This window comes from Callithrix jacchus, chromosome 1, assembly GCF_049354715.1.
Source record: "Callithrix jacchus isolate 240 chromosome 1, calJac240_pri, whole genome shotgun sequence".
Classification (NCBI taxonomy): Eukaryota; Metazoa; Chordata; class Mammalia; order Primates; family Cebidae; genus Callithrix; species Callithrix jacchus.
The window spans coordinates 118880440-118901232 of NC_133502.1; positions in this window are offsets into that span (position 1 = coordinate 118880440).

Genomic DNA, 20793 nt, shown 5'->3' on the forward strand with positions numbered 1-20793 from the left:
TGCCATGTGGCACTGAGAAGAATGTATATTACGTTGATTTGGGGTGGAGTGTTCTGTAGATGTGTATTAGGTCCACTTGATCCAGAGCTGAATTCAAGTCCTGAATATCCTTGTTAATTTTCTGTCTCATTAATCTGTCAAATATTGACAATGGGGTATTAAAGTGTCCCACTATTATTGTGTGGGAATCTAAGTCTCTTTGTAGATCTCTAAGAACTTGTTTTATAAATCTGGGTGCTCCTGTACTGGGTGCATTTATGTTTAGGATAGTTAGCTCTGCTTGTTTAATTGATTCCTTTACCATTATGTAATGCCTTTCTTTGTCTTTTTAAAAATCTTTGTTGGTTTAAAGTCTCTTTTGTCAGAGACTAGGATTGCAACACCTGCTTTTGTCTTTCTATTTTCTTGATAAATTTTGCTCCATCTCTTTATTTTGAGCCTATGTGTGTCTTTGCATGTGACACGGCTCCTCCTAAATGCAGCACACCGATAGGTCTTGATGCTTTATTCAATTTGCCAGTCTGTGTCTCTTAACTGGAGTGTTTAGCCCATTTACATTTAAGGTTAATATTGTTACCTGTTAATCAGATCCTCTCATTATGATGCTGTCTGGTTATTTTGCACACTAGTTGATGAAGTTTCTTCATAGTGTCATTGGTCTTTACATTTTGGTATGTTTTTGTATTAGCTAGTATCAGTTTTTTATTTCCATATTTAGTACTTCCTTCAGGAGCTCTTATAAGGCAGGCCTAGTGATGACAAAATCTCTCAGCATTTGCTTGTTTGTAAAGGATTTTATTTCTCCTTTGCTTATGAAGCTTAGTTTGTCTGGATGTGAAATTCTGGGTTGAAAATTATTTTATTTACGAATGTTGAATATTGTTTCCCACTGTCTTCTGGCTTATTGGGTTTCTGCTGAAAGGTCTGCTGTTAGTCCGATGGGCTTTCCTTTGTAGGTAACCTGGCCTTTCTCTTTGGCTGCCCTTAACATTTTTTCTTTTTTTTTAATTGCATGTTAGGTTTTGGGGTACATGTGAAGAACATGCAAGATTGTTGCATAGGTACACATGTGGCAGTGTGATTTGCTGCCTTCCTCCCTTCACCTACATCTGGCATTTCTCCCCATGCTATCTTTCCCCAACTCCCTACCCCCTGCTGTCCTTCCCCTATTTCCCCCCAATAGACCCCAGTGTGTAGTGCCCCCCTCCCTGTGTCCATGTGTTCTCATTGTTCAACACCCACCTATGAGTGAGAACATGCAGTGTTTGATTTTCTGTTCTTGTGTCAGTTTGCTGAGAATGATGGTTTCCAGGTTCATCCATGTCCCTACAAAGGACATGAACTCATCGTTTTTGATGGCTGCATAATATTCCATGGTATATATGTGCCACATTTTCCCTGTCCAGTCTATCATCGATGGGCATTTGGGTTGATTCCAGGTCTTTGCTATTGTAAACAGTGCTGCAATGAACATTCGTATGCATGTGTCCTTACAGTAGAACAATTTATAATCCTACCCAGTAATGGGATTGCTGGGTCAAATGGAATTTCTATCTCTAGGTCCTTGAGGAATCGCCACATTGTCTTCCACAATGGTTGAACTAATTTACACTCCCACCAACAGTGTAAAAGTGTTCCTATTTCTCCACATCCTCTCCAGCATCTGTTGTCTCCAGATTTTTTAATGATCACCATTCTAACTAGTGTGAGATGGTATGTCAATGTAGTTTTGATTTGCATATTTTCTTTCATTTTGACTTTGGAGAATCTGATGATTTTATGTCTTGGGGTTGATATTCTTGCAAAGTATCTTAGTGGTGTTCTCTGTATTTCCTGAATTTGCATGTTGAGGAAGTTCCTGAAATGTGTTTTCCAGCTTAGTTTCATTCTCCCCACCACTTCCAGGTACTGCAATCAATTGTAGGTTTAGTCTTTCTATAATTCTATATTTCTCTGAAGCTTTGTTTGTTCCTTTTAATTCTTTTTTCTCTAATCTTTTCTGCATATCTTATTTCAGCAAGATGGTCTTCAAACTCTGATACGTTCTCTTTTGCTTAGTCGATTTGGCTCTATTGATAACTGTATACATTGTGAAGTTCTTGTGCTGTTTTCAGCTCTATCATGTCATTTATGCTTCTTTCTAAATTGGTTATTCTAGATAGCAGCTCCTATAACCTTTTATCAAGGCTCTTTGCTTTGGGTTAGAACATATGTAGCTCAGTGGAGTTTGTTATTACCCACCTTCTGAAGCCTACTTTTGTCAGTTCATTCATTTTGTCCTCCTTCCAGTTCTGTGACCTTACTGGAGAGGTGTTGCGATCATTTGGAGGAGAAAAGGCACTCTGGCCTTTTGGGTTTTCAGCTTCTTTGTTGTTGATTCTTTCTCATCTTCATGAGTTTGCCTAGTTTTGATCTTTGAGGCTGCTGACCCTTGGATGGGGTTTCGGTTGGGATGTTTTTTCATTGATGCTGTTGTTGCTTTGTGTCTGTTTTTCTTTTGATAGTCAGGTCCCTCTTCTTTAGAGCTGCTGTGGTTTGCTGGGGGTTCAGGCCCTATTTATCTGGTTCACTCCCTGACTGGAGATGTCACTCAAGGAGACTGGAGAATAGCAAAAATGGGTTCCTGCACTTTCCTTTGTGATCTCTGACCTTGAGGGGCATCAACCTGATGCCAGTAGGAATGTCCTCTTATTGGGTGTCTGAAAACTTCTATTGGAGGGTCTCACCCAGTTGGGTGGCAAGGGGAGTAGGAGCCATTTAACAAAACAGTTTCACTGTCCCTTGGTGGAGGGGGTGTGCTTCACTTTAGGGAAACCCACTTGTCTGGACTCCTCCGAGTCCTCAGAACTAGCAGGAGGAAAGACTATGTCTGCTGGTCTGTGGAGACTGTGGCCGCCCTTCCCCGTAGGGTCTCAGGCACTGACAATTCAGAGTTCTGTCCCTGAGCCTGTGGCTGGAGTTGGAGTTCTTACAGGGAAGCCCTGACCAGTGAGGAGGGATGGTTCAGGGTCAGGCCTGAAGAAACACTCTGGCCACAGTCTCTCATAGCATGTGTGTTGGGCTAAGGGGTATTCCTCTTGAGACCAAGCCGTTCAGCTTCCCTGGCTACAGCAGGGGGAAAGAGCGGCTTGGAGCTACAGAGATGGCTGCTGCCCTTCCCTGCCCAGGGAGCTTAGTGTGTTAGGCAGCTATCAGTCCCAGTGTTGGCTGCCACACCTCCCCCAAGGAGCACAAATCCCTTAGACAGCAAGAAGCCACAGCTGTGGTTCTGGCTGCCCCTCATTACAGGAGCTCGGCAGGCTTAAGCAGATTGTAGAAGAGCAGTTGTTGAGAATCTGCAGGGCTCCATGGTTGGGACCCTAGACCTCAAGCAGCATTTTCTGATTCATGGGTTGCACAGTTCCATGGAAAAAGCACAGTTTCCCTGGTTGGGTAGAACGATCACTCACCACCTCCCTTGACTGGGGGCAGGAGCTCCCCTTCCCCATGTTGCTCTCAGGTAAACTGCAGTACTACACTGCTCTTCCTTCCTCTCACACCAGCCACTTAGTCAGTTCCGATGACAGAACCTGGATACCTCGGTAGCTGGTGCAGGATTCGCATGCTGTTATGGTTTTTTTCGATGGGCGCCTCTGATCACTGCTGCTTCCAGTTGGCCATCTTTGTAAATCTATATTTGAATACGAAAGACATAATTGACATAATTAAACAAACTCATTATAAAACATAAAGTATCAGCAACCTAGTTATAAAAGATTTCCAAAACCAAATTAAAAAAAAATCTAGTAAAAACCTAAACACACACAATACCTGAAAGTGAAATATTAAAATATCCTCTTTAAAATCCATAACATTACATGATTATATGCTACTAAAGTTCATAATCAATATTTATGTGAGATTCTACTGATTGGAATAAGACAAAAAAGTATGTATATGAACAATATAAAAACTTGTAGACAATGTGCATATCAATATTAAGAAAACATTAAAATGTATAAAGGCAATATTCATACTAATAAATTTCAAGAAAATTGTTGGATACCATATCAATATGAAAATCTCAAGAGCATATCTATAAGCCATTTGGGATACATCAGTTAAAATAAAAGACAAAAGTATAGTTTGGGGGAACATTTAAATTCAGAAAATACAATTAGAAATGCCCAATAACAGAGTACATAATGTATTTAATTATTTAAATTATTTGAAACTCTTCAGTCATTTTTGTTTTTTTAAATATATAATCCTCACATAATTCACCACAAAACTCAAGTGGACACTTCAGTAGCTTTTAGTATATTAAGAAGGTTGTGCAGCCATCACCACTATCTAATTCCAAAACATTTTTTTAGAGAAAAATGAGATTCCCATAGAGACCCCTGCTCCATAGCAGTAATACCTTATTCCCTTCATTTCTCAGTACTTGATCATCATTAATCTATTTTATGTCTCTCAAATTGGTATATTCTGGACATTTGACTTAAATGGAATGATACAATATGTGACTTTTTGTGTATGGATTCTTTTGCTGAATGAACATGTGTTGTCAAGGATGGAGAGTAATTTGAACCTTCTATTTTGCTAGTGGAAATTTAAAATAGTACAGCCATTTGTGAAACAATGTGAAAGGTTCTCAAAAAGTTAAACAAGAGTTGCCGTGCGACCTAGCATCTGCCTTTGATGATCAATCTTCAAATAACCAACCTGGCCAATATTACCCAGCCACTCCCTCTCTCACTTGCAGTTATTCTATAGATGTAAAGAAGGCACAGTGATGTAGTGCTTCAATACCAAGACTCTGAAATCAGGAGTATCTACAGTTGAGTTCTTGTTCGAGCTTACTTGGTATTGACTTTCGTAATTTCAATAACATTGCCATCTTTATTTATTCATTCACCAAATACTTTAGAACTTCAACTAAATGCTTTACACTATCAGAAGTGACAGAGATACAAGAGAGAAAGCAGGATTTTTCATTCTGTTGGAAAAAGCATAAAATATTTATTTTAATGTTACTATATTTATATTAAATATAATACATTGTATTTTTATATAACTATAATGAAATCAGATATTAATAAAGGTCATTAAAAATAGAAAGCAATAGAGACAATGTGTAATATATGTAAGTCTGTGCAATATTACAGTGTAGTTATAGGCACTAGTGTGTCAAGATGACACTCCTGCAGAGATGTGAATGAAGTGACACAGAGGTTCAAGCAGATATCTGCAGGGACAGCTTTAGAGCATTAGAGACCAAAGTAAAAAAAAGTGCAAATACACTGACTACTACCCTGACTGTATTAGTTCCAGTGGTCCCGAAGCAGCATGGAAACTAGCATGCATGAGTTAAGTGACCAAGGTGTGGAACTGAAGAAAATGAGGTCACAAAAGTAGAATCTACCAAAGTAGTGGCGTATGATGCAGGAAAAAGAATATGGGTTCCTAAAAGCAAGTTAAGAAAGTGGTTTAAAATGGAGTAGTTGACTGACTATCCCATTTTACCCAAAACTCTCCTGATTTCACCACTGACACTCTGTGTCCAGAAAAACTCTCAGTCTCAGGTCAACCAGGACATCTGGTCATTCACTGATGAGGGCTTACAACTGCATTAGAATTGGCAACATGAAAACCTTTCCTGGCCTCAATAAGAACATAGGTAAAGTGGGAAAGAAAAGCTGATATTTTCTGCATTGAAGAAAAAATAGGAGTAACTACCAGAATAAGGTTCATGAAGAATATGTACACAGTCTTTTGGACACTATATACAAAAGAAAACTAAAGGTGGAAAAGTAGATCAATGGTTTTTGTGTTGTTTAAAAAAAAGTAGATTTCCTACTCCACTCTCTCCATCCAATGACCTTGATTCAACAGGTATGGCATGGGATATATATGTGTGTATATACATATATACATGTGTGTATGTGTATATACACACACATATGAATATATGAATATATGTGTGTGTATGTGTGTGTGTATATATATATATATATATATATATATCCCACAATACACATATCATTCCCAATTTTTACATTTCCTCCAAGCAATTGTTGCTATTAGGGAATTTTGGAAATTCCACCAATATTGGATAATCTTGTGAGAAAGTTCTCTTTTTCTCTTCTTTCTAATAATTTTGCTCCTACGTTTTCTTCAAGGCCAATTTAAAATTCTACATTTTCCATATCACAGATTCTGTCATACTTTCTAATTCTTTTGTTTTATGCAGCCTTTAATCGTCATCACTGTACATCACATTCCTAGGGGTTTGGTATATTTTAAATTTCCCTGGTTCTCAACACATTTCTATTTCTTCCTTCTTGGTGCTCAGTATATGATTATGCATATATTAGGTGCTTGCTACATGCATGCTAGCTTGATTCCATTTGGAGATGCAATTATAGTACATCTGCAGTAGTTTGCCATGAGGTTGTGGAGACTAAGAAGGTCTCAGATTTAAATATAATTTATGAAAATATATTGCATTCTGGGCCACTTAATAAATTTATAACATAAAATCCTCTAAAGGGTATTTGCAGATTCTCTCTACTCACTCCACTGACCAGGTACAGCATACGAGTTCACTGTACTGCTCTAGCTGAGAGATACCTCACTGCCAATACCCAATTCATTATTATTTACCTCAAAGTAAGAGGAATACATTCTTCTCTCTTTTCTGCAGTGATGTCCAAACAGTCAAAGCACAATTACAATGTTCTCTTCTTCTCCCAGAGGTGTAATTTAAATTCCAAGATACTCAGAATGAGAAATTAGAATGCCTTTTGCTCCATTTATAAAACCTGACAGCTTAATTCCAAAGATGCTGGACATTTAATTAATGAGAAGTGAATCAACCCTTCAACATTAAAAAGAAAATCTATAATTTGGCCTCTTCTAGCAAGCAGAGTGAAATGTCAAATTATTTTAGGTCTTCAGACAGGATATTTTATAGCTTTTATGATGTAAGTATTTTATAATAATGTCAAAACTTCTGCTCTATTAAGCCAGCATGCAACTGATCCAATACAAATTGCCTATGACACTAAATTGTATTGATGCCTTACCACAGAGATACACTTGGCTGTGGAAAGTGGACCATGCCCCATCAGCAGTAAAAGAAAGATATCTGGGAAATGGCACGACAAAGTACTTACCACTTCTGGAATTGCCTGCCTGTAGCAGCAGCTCTGAGGTGGACCTGCTTAACCCTGAGTAACTGGGAGTAGCAGGATCTAAATTGGAACTGACAGTCTGGTTTTGTATGGTAATTCTCTATTTGCTCCAGCTTCTCTTTTTACTCAGCCATCAAGTATATACAGTATGTTCCTTAAAGGTACCCCAAGCTGCAAATTCTGTAGGTTCAAATGTCTGGCCAGGACAGCAAATGAAAATGTTGACAAATGTAATTCCCACAAGTTGGCGCACTTGCAGTACTTTTCAAAATGTGTATCAAAATACACATTTTGAAAACATCAAAATATATTTATGTTTTTGCAAATACATATATGTTTTGTAAAATACATATATGTTTTTGCATATACATATTTTGAAAATATTCAAAATAGCTCCTCCAAGTGCCAGGACGGATTAACAGCTATAAATCATTTGAAAATAGTTTACATTATAACACTATGAACCTGCATCTGCAATTATAGAAGATTCCTGTAGATATTAGAGAGCCTTTTGTTTGTAAATCATGACAGCTATTTCTTTAGTTATTTATTTATAGATTCTCGGAAAAGCAAGACTGTATGAATACTAGACATGAGAATGTTTTATTCCTCTAATTGGGCAAATGAAATACAAACACTTACCCAAGGTAATATGATGCTGAAAAAAACTTCAAATATATTTTAAAAAACACTAAAGTGTAGAAGGATTAAGCACATTGTATAATGCATAAGAGTGTGATATAAAATGGGATTGAAATGATAGAAAGTTATATTTTAACTTAAGGAAAGCCTAATGCTTATTTGGAATTTGTTTGACATTTAGTTTATTGTAGGAAGATGTAGTGAATTTTTTATCTCTGGGGATATTTAAGCACAAATATGGCATATTGAATTAAAAGTGATGATGTTCCAACTTTCTTTGAATATACCCCATATTGTAAAAATTAACATTAATTTTTTAATAAATACAGGCTTCTAAAGTAGTATTCTTAGGATGTATTCTGTACATTATTAACATTTCACAATACACACTTTGAAAAACACTCAACTAAATGTCCTCTATTATTTTAAATCTTATGATTCTATCAAAATAAAACATTACTGCATAACCTGATGCATTAGAAAAGATAATTCACATGTCTATTGCCTGAGTAAGATAAATCTGACTTATAACTACCTCATAGACTTGACAAGAGATTCTTCCTCAGTAATATGGTGAGGACCTTCATATTTTCTGGAATCATGTCTTAGTCTTAGGAGGCTCTAGCAATCAATGAGAAAGCAAGAAAAGATTTTCAATGTCAGGGTCAGCACTAAGTTGCTCATTGTCTAAGATATAGGAGGTTCTCCTGAGACAGGCAGAGGGGAAGCTTTAGTTTGAGAGCCCAAGGCCATAGCTCTCAAGATCTTGTTCCAGACAACTCTCTCCCAACACTTAGAGATGCTGTCACTTCTACTAATGTAGACTTCTAAAGAACTGGAAATCTCATTACATCATGGAACAATCACCACTGATGCCATGCAATCTTGGATGCTAATATGTATATTATATTAAATCTATAATAAATATTACATGTTAAAGAACTGCAATCCGCTATTTTGTTTTTGTATATATCTTTATATTGTGCCTTTTTGAAAGGTTATATGTGGTTAAATATTCTTTCATTTTACTAACTCTTGGCCAGTTTTATTAAAATTATATTGAAAAAGTGACTGAGGTATAGTAGAAAAATAATAGATATTAAAATAAGATAGACCTGAATTAAATTATCATGTCTTCTTACTTAATATGTCTGAGAATCAGTTTCCTAAACTGCAAAATGGGCCTCAGACCTATACAATTGTTGTGAAAGTTAAGCCATAAGCCATAGCCATATACATACATATATGTATATATACACATATATATATTTTATTATATAATGTATATATATTAGATATATACGTTGTAACTTATATTTATTGTATTCACATGCATACATATATATGTATACATATATACATTATATATACACACATATATGTATGTATATGAGAATAATCTATATATATGCACAAAAGAATGAGCTATATATATATACATAAAATGTATATCTATACACACATTAGATATACATATAAGTATATGTACACACATCAGAATTATATATGTATATAAGATACATATGTATAGATATATAGATATCTTAAAATTGCCTAGAAACTTCCATAGCCAAGAGAAACTTAAGAAAAACAAAATGTAATGTGATATCCTGGGTGGAATCCTACAACAGAAAAAAGGACAGGTAAAAACTCCAGGAAATATGAATACAGAATAAACTTCAGTTAATAATAATGTATCAGTATTTGCTCATAAACTGTGACAAATATACTAAACTGATGTAAAATGTTAACAATAAGGGAAATTGAGTATAGGGTAAATAGGATCTCTATTTTATTAGTTGATTTTTAAAATTTTTATTTTTGAATTGTTCTTGTAAATCTTCAAATAACTCTAAAATTAAAAGTTTATTAAAAACAAATAGCACCTATAAAAAATAAAATGTTAACCTTAGGGGAAATTGTGTATAGAGTATACGGGAACTCTATACTATCTACATAATGTTTTTGAAAATCTAAAAATATTCTAATATAAAACATTTATTATAAAGATTGCCTAGAAAAAAATAGTTAATAAAACAAAGTAGTGTGTATGCCTATATATGTATATATACATATTTAATCAACTACTCATAAAAGACTTAGAATTCTGAAAAGTTTTTCTCGACTTTTGAAAATTTCCCAAATTCTTGGAAGTTTACATGAAGTAGAATAGAATGAGGAGCCATTTAATCTTGTGTTTGCTTCTATTTAATTTTTAACTTTTCATAATAGACTTAGCTAGGCTTTCCTGAGTTTCTGAGCTTTTATCAATTAAACAGATATGGTTTACATAAATCTGCATTAAAACAGAGACTAAATGATCTTTCTGATGATGATAAACACTTTACCTTCTAACTACGTTGTAGGTTTATGAATAACAAAGGGAATCAGTATGGATAACTGAATTTAATTGGTTATTAGCAGGTTCACACTGTTGATATTGTAGTTCAGACTCCTCCACACTTATGTAACAATTAATTACCACTTGACATTATGGCTAATTTTATCTCACATTTTCTTTCTTAGGCCTCACATTATTACTTTGAATCACCAGGTTTGCATTTACTAATATAACTTATGTAGATAAATGTACAATATTGGAATCTTGAAAAGTACTTAATATATAGCCTGACATCTCTTTCCTATGTTTGAATAATATACCCTGGAATCTCTCTCCTAATATCAAAAGTACAAAATAGCTTCTTTACCCTCACCTGACCTCTCCCAACACAGGCACTCAACAGATGCCACACTATTTAGGAGCATATAAACGGGAATTATAAGTGAGGTGAGGTACTGGCCCTACCACATTTTGTGGGCTTTGTTTTCCCCACCTGGAGACAAGTAAGGTTATGAAATCCTATATTCTTACAAAGAATAAACAACTATGTTGACATTATATGGCCTCAGCCTGACACTACCTTAAGCTTTACCAACACCTTCCCAGATCTATTCCGTAACAGACTTTCATTCATAGCTCAGACAACCTTATCTATTTCCTAGACTTCTGTAATCAACTCACTGGCCTCAGATTGTTTCTAAACTTTAATGTTATGTTTGTAAATAAGAAAAGTAAACTCCCATCCCACCCTGCAACCAATGTTTATTTGTTGATTAAGTGTTTACATTACTAGTATATTACTTGATGTATCTGGCAAAGTTTTATGCTTTAACTCTTAAATATCAGAACCATTCTGATTGATTTTAAAAGTTAATAAACTTATCTAAACTTTTCTTTGCTTCATCTTTTTGTGTACTGTTTATGTTGCCTCCTAGTGAGTTAAAGGCTGAACTGCAATGATTGAGAGGCATTGGATGGGGCATTTATTGCACATTTGTTTCTCTCCAAAATTAACGGCACAACTATCATGTTTTAGTACTTAGTGAATTCTGAAGATCACTAGGTTTAACACTTTACTACCATTGAATTTGAAAATTCTTCAACTGAAGCAGTGCAATTTATGCTATGAGATTTTATGATGGCTATAGTTATGAAATATTGTTATCACTTATAATTTTACCCATGTAGCAAGAAAAACATCTTCTGTTACAGAAATAAGTATGTAAAGAAGAGCAATTTAAAAAAGTAAGTAGCAGATTTGTCCATTATGAAATTAACTGTTTTTCAATGGTAGTTTAGTCACGGAAGAATGACAGGTACCCCTGAAGAGGAGATAGGGTTACATGTTTTGAAGATAGATGCTTTGTTAAACTTACAAGAGTTATGAGGACTTTATTTCCTGAAACATAGTCCCTTAGTGTAATTAAGTGAACTCTGTGAAAGGAGAAATAGTAAAGATGTAAGCTTTAAAAAACTTTTAAAAAAGGACCTTATATGCTGGGTCATTTCTCTGAGATTGGAGATGAGAATGCAGATATGAATTTCAATGGGCGGTAGAGATTGGAACTGCTTTTAGATGTAATCAGTGCTGCAGAGACATTGAATTAAAGAGGGCTTGTAGGAACCCAGTAGAACTGATATCTACATCTGCAGCCTTAACTCCTCAGTGAAAGTCTCCACAGCCTAGTGCAGTAGTAACAGAGAGGATAAGCATGGCAAAACTATAGTGTAAATTTTTACCCAATATTGAGTGTAAGAAAATAAGTTAAGCTACACAATTATATTGCTGAAGAAGCAAAAGTCTGAAGGCAACCACCCTAGTTTCCTTTCTCATTTTTCTAGAATCATAAAGGCCTGGTGATTCTCTAACATCTTTTGGATGACAGAAAAAGTCACAGTAATACCTAACATTCAAAAATTACAGCTTATTTATTGATTTGTATTTGGAACCAGATATGATGATATTTTGAGCATTCAAGATTTTGTTTCATTTTTCTTCTTAGATACTACATGGCCAATTAATGTTTCCATTTAAAAAATGCTATAAAAAAACCCTCACATTCTAAAGCAACATAAATTCTTACAGAATTCTTTATTCGGGCCATATGTCAGATCACCTGTGCAGGTGTAGACTCCCAATCTAATTAATTAAAGTCATCAGAATTTTCACATGTGGGACCTCCATAAGTGATGCTGACACACATTTAGGAAGATTGAGAGTGACTGAAATCTAAAAACATAATGTCAAAACCTGATACTATTTATAAACTTTCATCAGAAATAAAATGTGCTGTGGAACAAAAGATAAATGAAATAAAACACAGCCACCCCGCTTCTGCTCTTTTCCATCCTCATTTTCTGAGAAATTAGCTTGAGGATTGTTTTCTATGTACTAATGCTCCTCTCATGTTAAATCAGTAAAAGAAATGTATTAAACACTTGAAATTCTGACTTATTGAGTTCAAATCTTATTTTTAAATAAGTTTAAATCTCACACCCTATTTTATTAAGTCAAATGATTCACCTGAAAGCTGTATTTTAAATGTCTCAGTTCAAAAATCATCAATCTATAGTAAATATAGGTAAATATATGGCCTTTCTTCTGAATTTCATAAACTGGATCTCAAGCATTTAGTTAAATTATGCTCCATAAATTTTATTTTCATAAATATAAAATCTAATTTTAAAGACATATTTTATCACAATAGATTTATATTCTTTACTTAACTGATGGGATTTAGATTGCTCTAATACATATAGATATATGTTTAGATTACCAAAAAGTGAAGTTCATTGTAAAAAATGGTCCTAGAAAATCCTTTAGTCAATATTGTTCTGTATATGTTTCCTAAGGTTATTTAAAATATTTAGTAAACCAAATATTTATATGTTATTTCATTTTTATATAGAGATATTATGCATGCATTGTGAAATAAAAAACAAAAATAACATATTAATATGAAAAATTCTTATGTAGGATTTTATATATTGGACAATGGATAAAGAGATGTAAGTTCAATGAGATTAGGAAATAGCCCTGGAACACTGAATTTGGTTTGGAAGAATTAATATGAACTAATAATGATTTTTTTAAAAAAATCTATTTTATTTGCTTTGTCCCTTGAAAATGCCACACACTCAGAGACCCAATCTGCAAATCAACAACTACAAAGATGACAGGTGGATAAATCCACAAAGATGGGAAGAAACCAGCAAAAACAGGAGGAAAACACCCGAAACCAGAACACCTCGCTTCCTACAAGGGATCACAACTCCTCACTTGCAAGGGAACAAGGCTGGATGGAGAATGAGTGTGATGAATTAACAGAATCAGGCTTCAGAAGGTAGGCAATAAGAAACTTCTGTGAGCTAAAAGAACATGTTCTAACCCAATGCAAAGAAACCAAGAACCTTGAAAAAAGATTTGACGAAATGTTAACGAGAATAAACAACTTAGAAAGGAATATAAGTGAATTGATGGAGCTGAAAAACACAACACAAGAAATTCACCAAGCATACACAAGTTTCAACAGCTGAACTGACCAAGCAGAAAAAAGGATATCAGAGTCAAAGATCAACTCAATGAAATAAAATGAGAAGGCAAGATTAGAGAAAAAAGAGTAAAAAGGAACAAACAAAATCTCCAAGAAATATGGGACTATGTGAAAAGACCTAATCTGCATTTGATAGCTGTACCTGAATGTGACAAAGAGAATGAACCCATGCTGGAAAATACTCTTCAGGATATTATCCAGGGAAACTTTCACAACCTAGCAAGGCAGGCCAATATTCAAGTCCAGGAAATACAGAGAACACCACAAAGATATTCCTCAAGAAGAGCAACCCCAAGGCATATAATCATTAGATTCACCAGGGTTGAAATGAAGGAGAAAATGCTAAGGGCAGCCAGAGAGAAAGGTTGGGTTACCCACAAAAGGAAGCCTATCAAACTCACAGCAAATCTCTCACCAGAAACCTATAGGCCAGAAGAGAGTGGGGGCCAATAGTCAATATCCTTAAAGAAAAGAACGTTCAACCCAGAATTTCATATCCAGTGAAACTAAGCTTCATAAGTGAAGGAAAAATAAAATATTTTACAAACAAGCAAGTACTCAGAAATTTTATCACCGCCAAACCTGCTTTACAAGAACTCCTGAAAGAGTCATTAAACATAGAAAGAAACAACCAGTACCAGCCACTCCAAAAACATACATACCAAATGGGAAAGAGCATCAACACAATGAAGAAACTGAATCAACTAAGGGGCAAAACAGGCAGCTAGCATCAAAATGGCAGGATCAAATTCACACATAACAATATTAACCCTAAATGTAAATGGGCTAAATGCCTCAATCAAATACACAGACTGGCAAATTGGATAAAAAGCCAAAACCCATTGGTGTGCTGTATCCAGGAAACCCATCTCACATGCAAGGATACACAAAGGCTCAAAATAAAGTGATGGAGGAAGATTTACCAAGCAAATGGAGAGCAAAAAAAAAAGCAGGAGTTGCAATTTTCATCTCTGTTAAAATAGAATTTAAACTAGCAGAGTTCAAAAGAGACAAAGAAGGACATTACATAATGGTAAAATGATCAATGCAACAAGAAGAGCTAATGATTCTAAATATATATGCACCCAATACAGGAGCACCCAGATACATAAAGCAAGTTCTTAATGACTTACAAAGAGACTTAGATTCCCACACAATAATAGTGGAAGACTTTAACACCCCACTGTCAATATTAGACAGATCGACGAGACAGAAAATTAACAAGAATATCCAGGACTTGAACTCAGACCTGGACCAAGCAAACCCAATAGACATTTATAGAACTCTCCACCCCAAATCCACAGAATCTACATTCTTCTCAGCACCACATCACACCTACTCAAAAATTGACCACATAATTGGGAGTAAATCACCCCTCAGCAAATGCAAAAGAAGGGAAATCATAACAAACAGTCTCTCAGACCACAGTGCAATCAAGTTAGAACTCAGAATTCAGAAACTAACTCAGAACCACACAGCTTCATGGAAACTGAACAACTGGCTCTTGAATGTTGACTTGATAAACAATGAAATGAGGGCAGAAATAAAGATGTTCTTCGAAACCAACGAGAACGAAGACACAACATACCAAAATCTCTGGGATGCATTTAAAGCAGTGTCTAGAGGAAAATATATAGTAATAAATGCCCACATGACAAGCAAGGAAAGCTCTATAATTGACACCCTATTATCAAAATTGAAAGAGCTAGAGGAGTGAGATAAAAAAAAAACTCAAAACCTAGAAGAAGACAAGAAATAACTAAGATCAGAGCAGAACTGAAGAGGATAGAGACACAAAAAAAAAACCCTTCAAAAAATCAATAAATCCAGGAGCTGGTTTTTCAAAAAGATTGACAAAATAGACCACTAGCCAGATTAATTAAAAAAAAGAGAGAATAACCAAATAGATGCAATAAAAAATGATAAATGGGATATCACCACAGAATCCACAGAAATACAAACCATCATCTGAGATTAGTACAAACAACTCTACAGATATAAACTTAGTAAACCTGGAAAAAATGGATAAATTACTGGACACTTGCATACTCCCAAGCCTAAACCAGGAAGAAGTCGAAAGCCTGAATAGACCAATAACAAGGTCTGAAGTTGAGGCAGCAATTAAGAGCATACCACCAAAAAAAGCCTAGGTCCAGACGGGTTCACAGCTGAATTCTACCAGACACAGAAAGAGGAGCTGGTACCATTCCTTCTGAAACTCTTCCAAACAATCCAAAAAGAGGAAATCCTTCCTCAGTCATTTTATGAAACCAACATCATCCTGATACCAAAACCTGGCAGAGACTCAGTAAGAAAAGAAAACTTCAGGCCAATATGCATGATGAACATAAATCCAAAAATCTTCAATAAAATACTGGCAAACCTATTGCAAGAGCACATCAAAAAGCTTATGCACCATGATCAAGTAGGCTTCATCCCGGGGATGCAAGGCTGGTTCAATGTATGCAAGTCTATAAACGTAATTCACCACATAAACAGAACCAAAGACAAAAACCACATGATTATCTCTATTGATGCAGAGAAGGCCTTTGACAAAATTCAACAGCCCTTTATGCTAAAAACCCTCAATAAACTAGGTATTGACAGAACGTATCTCAAAATTATAAAAGCTATTTATGACAAACCAACAGCCAATATCATATGGAATGGGCAAAAACTGGAAGCATTCCCTTTGAAATCTAGCACTAGACAAGGATGCCCTCTTTCACCACTCCTATTCAATATAGTATTGGAAGTTTTAGCCAGAGCAATCTGACAAGAAAAAGAAATAAGGGTATTCAAATATTTGAATAGAAAAGAGGACGTCAAATTGTCTCTATTTGCAGATGACATGATTGTATATCTTGAAGACCCCATCATCTCAGCCCAAAATCTCCTGAAACTGATAAGCAACTTCAGCAAAGTCTCAGGATACAAAATCAATGTGCAAAAATCACAAGCATTCCTATACACCAATAACAGACTTAAAGAGAGCCAAATCAAGAACAAACTTCCATTCACAATTGCTACAAAGAGAATAAAATACCTAGGAATACAACTAACAAGGAATGTAAAGGACCTCTTCAAGGAGAACTACAAACCACTGCTCAACAAAATAAGAGGACACAAACAGATGGATAAACATTCCATGTTCATGGTTAGGAAGAATCAATATCCTGAAAATTGCCATAGTGCCCAAAGTAATTTAAAGATTCAATGCTATCCTCATCAAGCTACCAATGACCTTCTTCACAGAACTGGAAAAAAACACCTTAAACTTCATATGGAACCAAAAGAGAGCCCACATAGCCAAGTCGATTCTAAGCAAAAAGAACAAACCAGGAGGCATCACACTGAACTTCAAACTATACTACAAGGCTACAGTAATCAAAACAGCATGGTATTGGTACCAAAACAGAGATATAGACCAATGGAACAGAACGGAGGCCTCAGAGGCAACATCACACATCTACAACCAACTGATCTTTGACAAACCTGACAAAAACAAGGAATGGGGAAAGAAGTTCCTGTTAAATACATGGTGTTGGAAAAACTGGCTAGCCATGTGCAGAAAGCAGAAACTGGACCCCTTCCTGACACCTTACACTAAAAATTAACTCCAGATGGATTAAAGACCTAAACATAAGACCTAACACGATAAAAACCCTAGAAGAAAACCTACGCAAAACCATTCAGGACATAGGCATAGGCAAGGACTTCATGACCAAAACACCAAAAGCATTGGCAACAAAAGCCAAAATAGACAAATGGGACCTAATCAGACTCCACAGCCTCTGCATAGCCAAAGAAACAGTCATTAGAGTGAATCTGCAACCAACAGAATGGGAAAAAATTTTTGCAATCTACCCATCTGACAAACGGTTAATATCCAGAATCCACAAAGAACTAAAACAGATTTACAAGAAAAAAACAAACAAGCCCATTCAAAAGTGGGTGAAGGATATGAACAGACACTTTACAAAAGAAGACATACATAAGGCCAACAAACATATGAAAATATGCTCATCATCACTGGTCGTTAGAGAAATGCAAATCAAAACCACATTGAGATACCATCTCATGCCATTTAGAATGGCGATCATTAAAAAATTCTGGAGACAACAGATGCTGGAGAGGATGTGGAGATATAGGAACACTTTTACACTGTTGGTGGGAGTGTAAATTAGTTCAACCATTGTGGAACACAGTGTAGCAATTCCTCAAGGACCCAGAAATAGAAATTCCATTTGACCCAGCAATCCTATCACTGGGTATATATCCAAAGGATTATAGATCGTTCTATGAGGACACATGCACATGAATGTTCATTGCAGCACTGTTTACAATAGCAAAGTCTTGGAACCAACCCAAATGCCCATTGATGATAGCCTGGACAGGGAAAATGTGGCAGATATACAGCATGGAATACTATGCAGCCATATAAATGAGTTTGTGTCCTTTTTAGGGACATGGATGTACCTGGAAACCATCATTCTCAGCAAACTGACACAAGAACAGAAAATCAAACACCACATGTTCTCACTCATAGGTGGGTGTTGAACAATGAGAACACATGGACACAGGGAGGGGAGCATCACACACTGGTGTCTTTTCGGGGGGAAATAGGAGATGGACAGTGGGGGGTGGGGAGTTAGGGAGAGATAGCATGGGGAGAAATGCCAGACATAGGTGATGGGGAGGAAGGCAAATCTCACTGCCATGTGTGTACCTATGCAACAATCTTGCATGTTCTTCACATGTACCCCAAAACCTAAAATGTAATAAAAAAATAAAAAAAGAAGAAAATGCCACACACAAAAGTGCCAATCTAGTGACCAAAGTGTGGTCTCTCAAACTCTTTCCCACTAAAGGAAACCATAGTTTCTCAGATAAATGGCTGGTTCCATGTCTATATATACTTAGATACTACATGTAGCTTATGTACTACGTAAGTCTAGAACAGCTTATCATACAAGAAAGCAAAGTAGTCCTCTCTGACTCTTGGGATCATGTCAATGACCTCAGGTCTCAACTTGAATACATTCTTGTTTCCACAATAATTGAAAAATTTGACCATCACCAAAAGGAAAAACTGCAGTGGGTTGAAATATGTCATATTTAAGTATATAAAATCATAATGGTATTAAAGAAAATTATAATAGTGATTGACCATCATTATAGGATATTGGGACCAGTCGTTATTTTGAAAACAGGAAAGAAGGGTAAAAATCAAAAATTTATTTTACCTTTCCTATATATAAAAAGTATATCTGGGTAACTGAGTAATTGAGAAAAAGAAACTCTCTCTCTCTGTCTCTTTCTCTCTTATCTCTTAAAGAGATGACCTCCAACTCCTGGCCAAGGGATCCTTCTGCCACAGCCTCCCAAGTAGCTGGCAATACAGACATGTGGCCCTGACCCCAGCTGAGAATTTTCTTTATATGAGTATCTTTGTCTTAATGAAAAAGGAGGTATAGAATTAGAATATTGTAATTTACAACCACATCTATATAGAAATTATAGATCTAGGGAATGATCACTAAAAGGAAGCAACTAGACCTAGAGGTCTCCTGATAGAAAAAATACAATATCAACTACAGTATATACTTGCCAAAGTAATTCTTGAATTGATCAAACATCTAGATCGAACTACCAGTTTACAGAAAATATGTGGGACACAAGATGTCACATGCCATCTTAAGGATGTAATCAATAGAGTTCAGGCTATGGGCTACTGTTATTTTTTTTTTAATGAAACTTTCAACATATAAACTTCAAGTAAAACATGAAAGAGAGCTGGACAGTCAGGTATTTGATATTTACTTTCAATATTATAGCCATTAGCCATATATGGCTATTTAAATTTAAATTAACAAAAATTAAATATGATTAAAAACTTAGTTCTAAAATTCACACTAGCACATTCAATGGCACAACAACCACATGTGAAGAAAATAGATAACAGAACTTTTTATCATGACAGAAAATGCTATTGGGGAGCAGTGTCACAGACTGAAAAAAATGTCAGAGCTATCTCAATCAAATATAATGTGTGGGTTTTATTTGCAGGTTATTTTAACAAACAATATACTCACATTTATGAGACAAGCAAGAAAAATTTTACACTTACCTGGTATTTTATTTTTTAAAGAATTCTTGTTACTTTTAATGTTTTAGAATGGACAGTCGTATGTTTTAGAACAGTTTTTATCTTTTAAAGATAAATATATATTTGTAGATAAAATAATACAATGCTTTGGGTTTGCTTCAAAACTAACGCAACTGGAAAGATCATGTGGGGGTATATATAAGATATTTTTGTCCATATGCTGAGCATTATTAAAGCTGGATATTGTGAAATGTAGATTTCTTTGCTATTTGTGATAATGCATAATAAAAAATTTTAAAATACTATTACATTAGGATAAAATTATGCAGGGCAAGTAGATTATAAATGCAAGTTCCAAAAGTTAAAGGAACATTTCCTGACTATAAGATCAAGCTTTTAAAGAATAGTGAATGTAAAATATCAAGTTATTTAGATGCCCTGGATATATTTGTAAGAATGATATAGTTTTATTTATCATGTCAATAGAAGCAATTCTCCAGAAATAAAGTTATTTGAAGTTACTCAAACATGTTAAAGTTTTTTGAAGAAAATATTAAAATGTACAAGTATATACGATTTTCAGACTTAAAAGTAACGTGATAAAAGTTTGTTCACTTGATCACATAAAAATCACTGTTAAAACTTCAGATTAACAATTCTGCAACCAGACTCTTTGAAAGGCACAGATGAGTAAATATTTTCTTTGTAATGTCTCTAATATATTTTACCCTAAATGGTTAATAACTAGAGAAATTTAACATGTATCAATCCAAATATTATAGAAATAATGACTGATTATAGTATGTTAATCATTGTAAATGCATAGGTCTAAATTCCTGTATCTTCATAATATACTGCAGTGCAAATCACCAATTAACTATTTCTACACTAACATAGCATCTGGAAAACATTACATTTGTGTTTTTTTGTTTTGTTTTGTTTTACTGATAATATACTGCAGTGCAAATC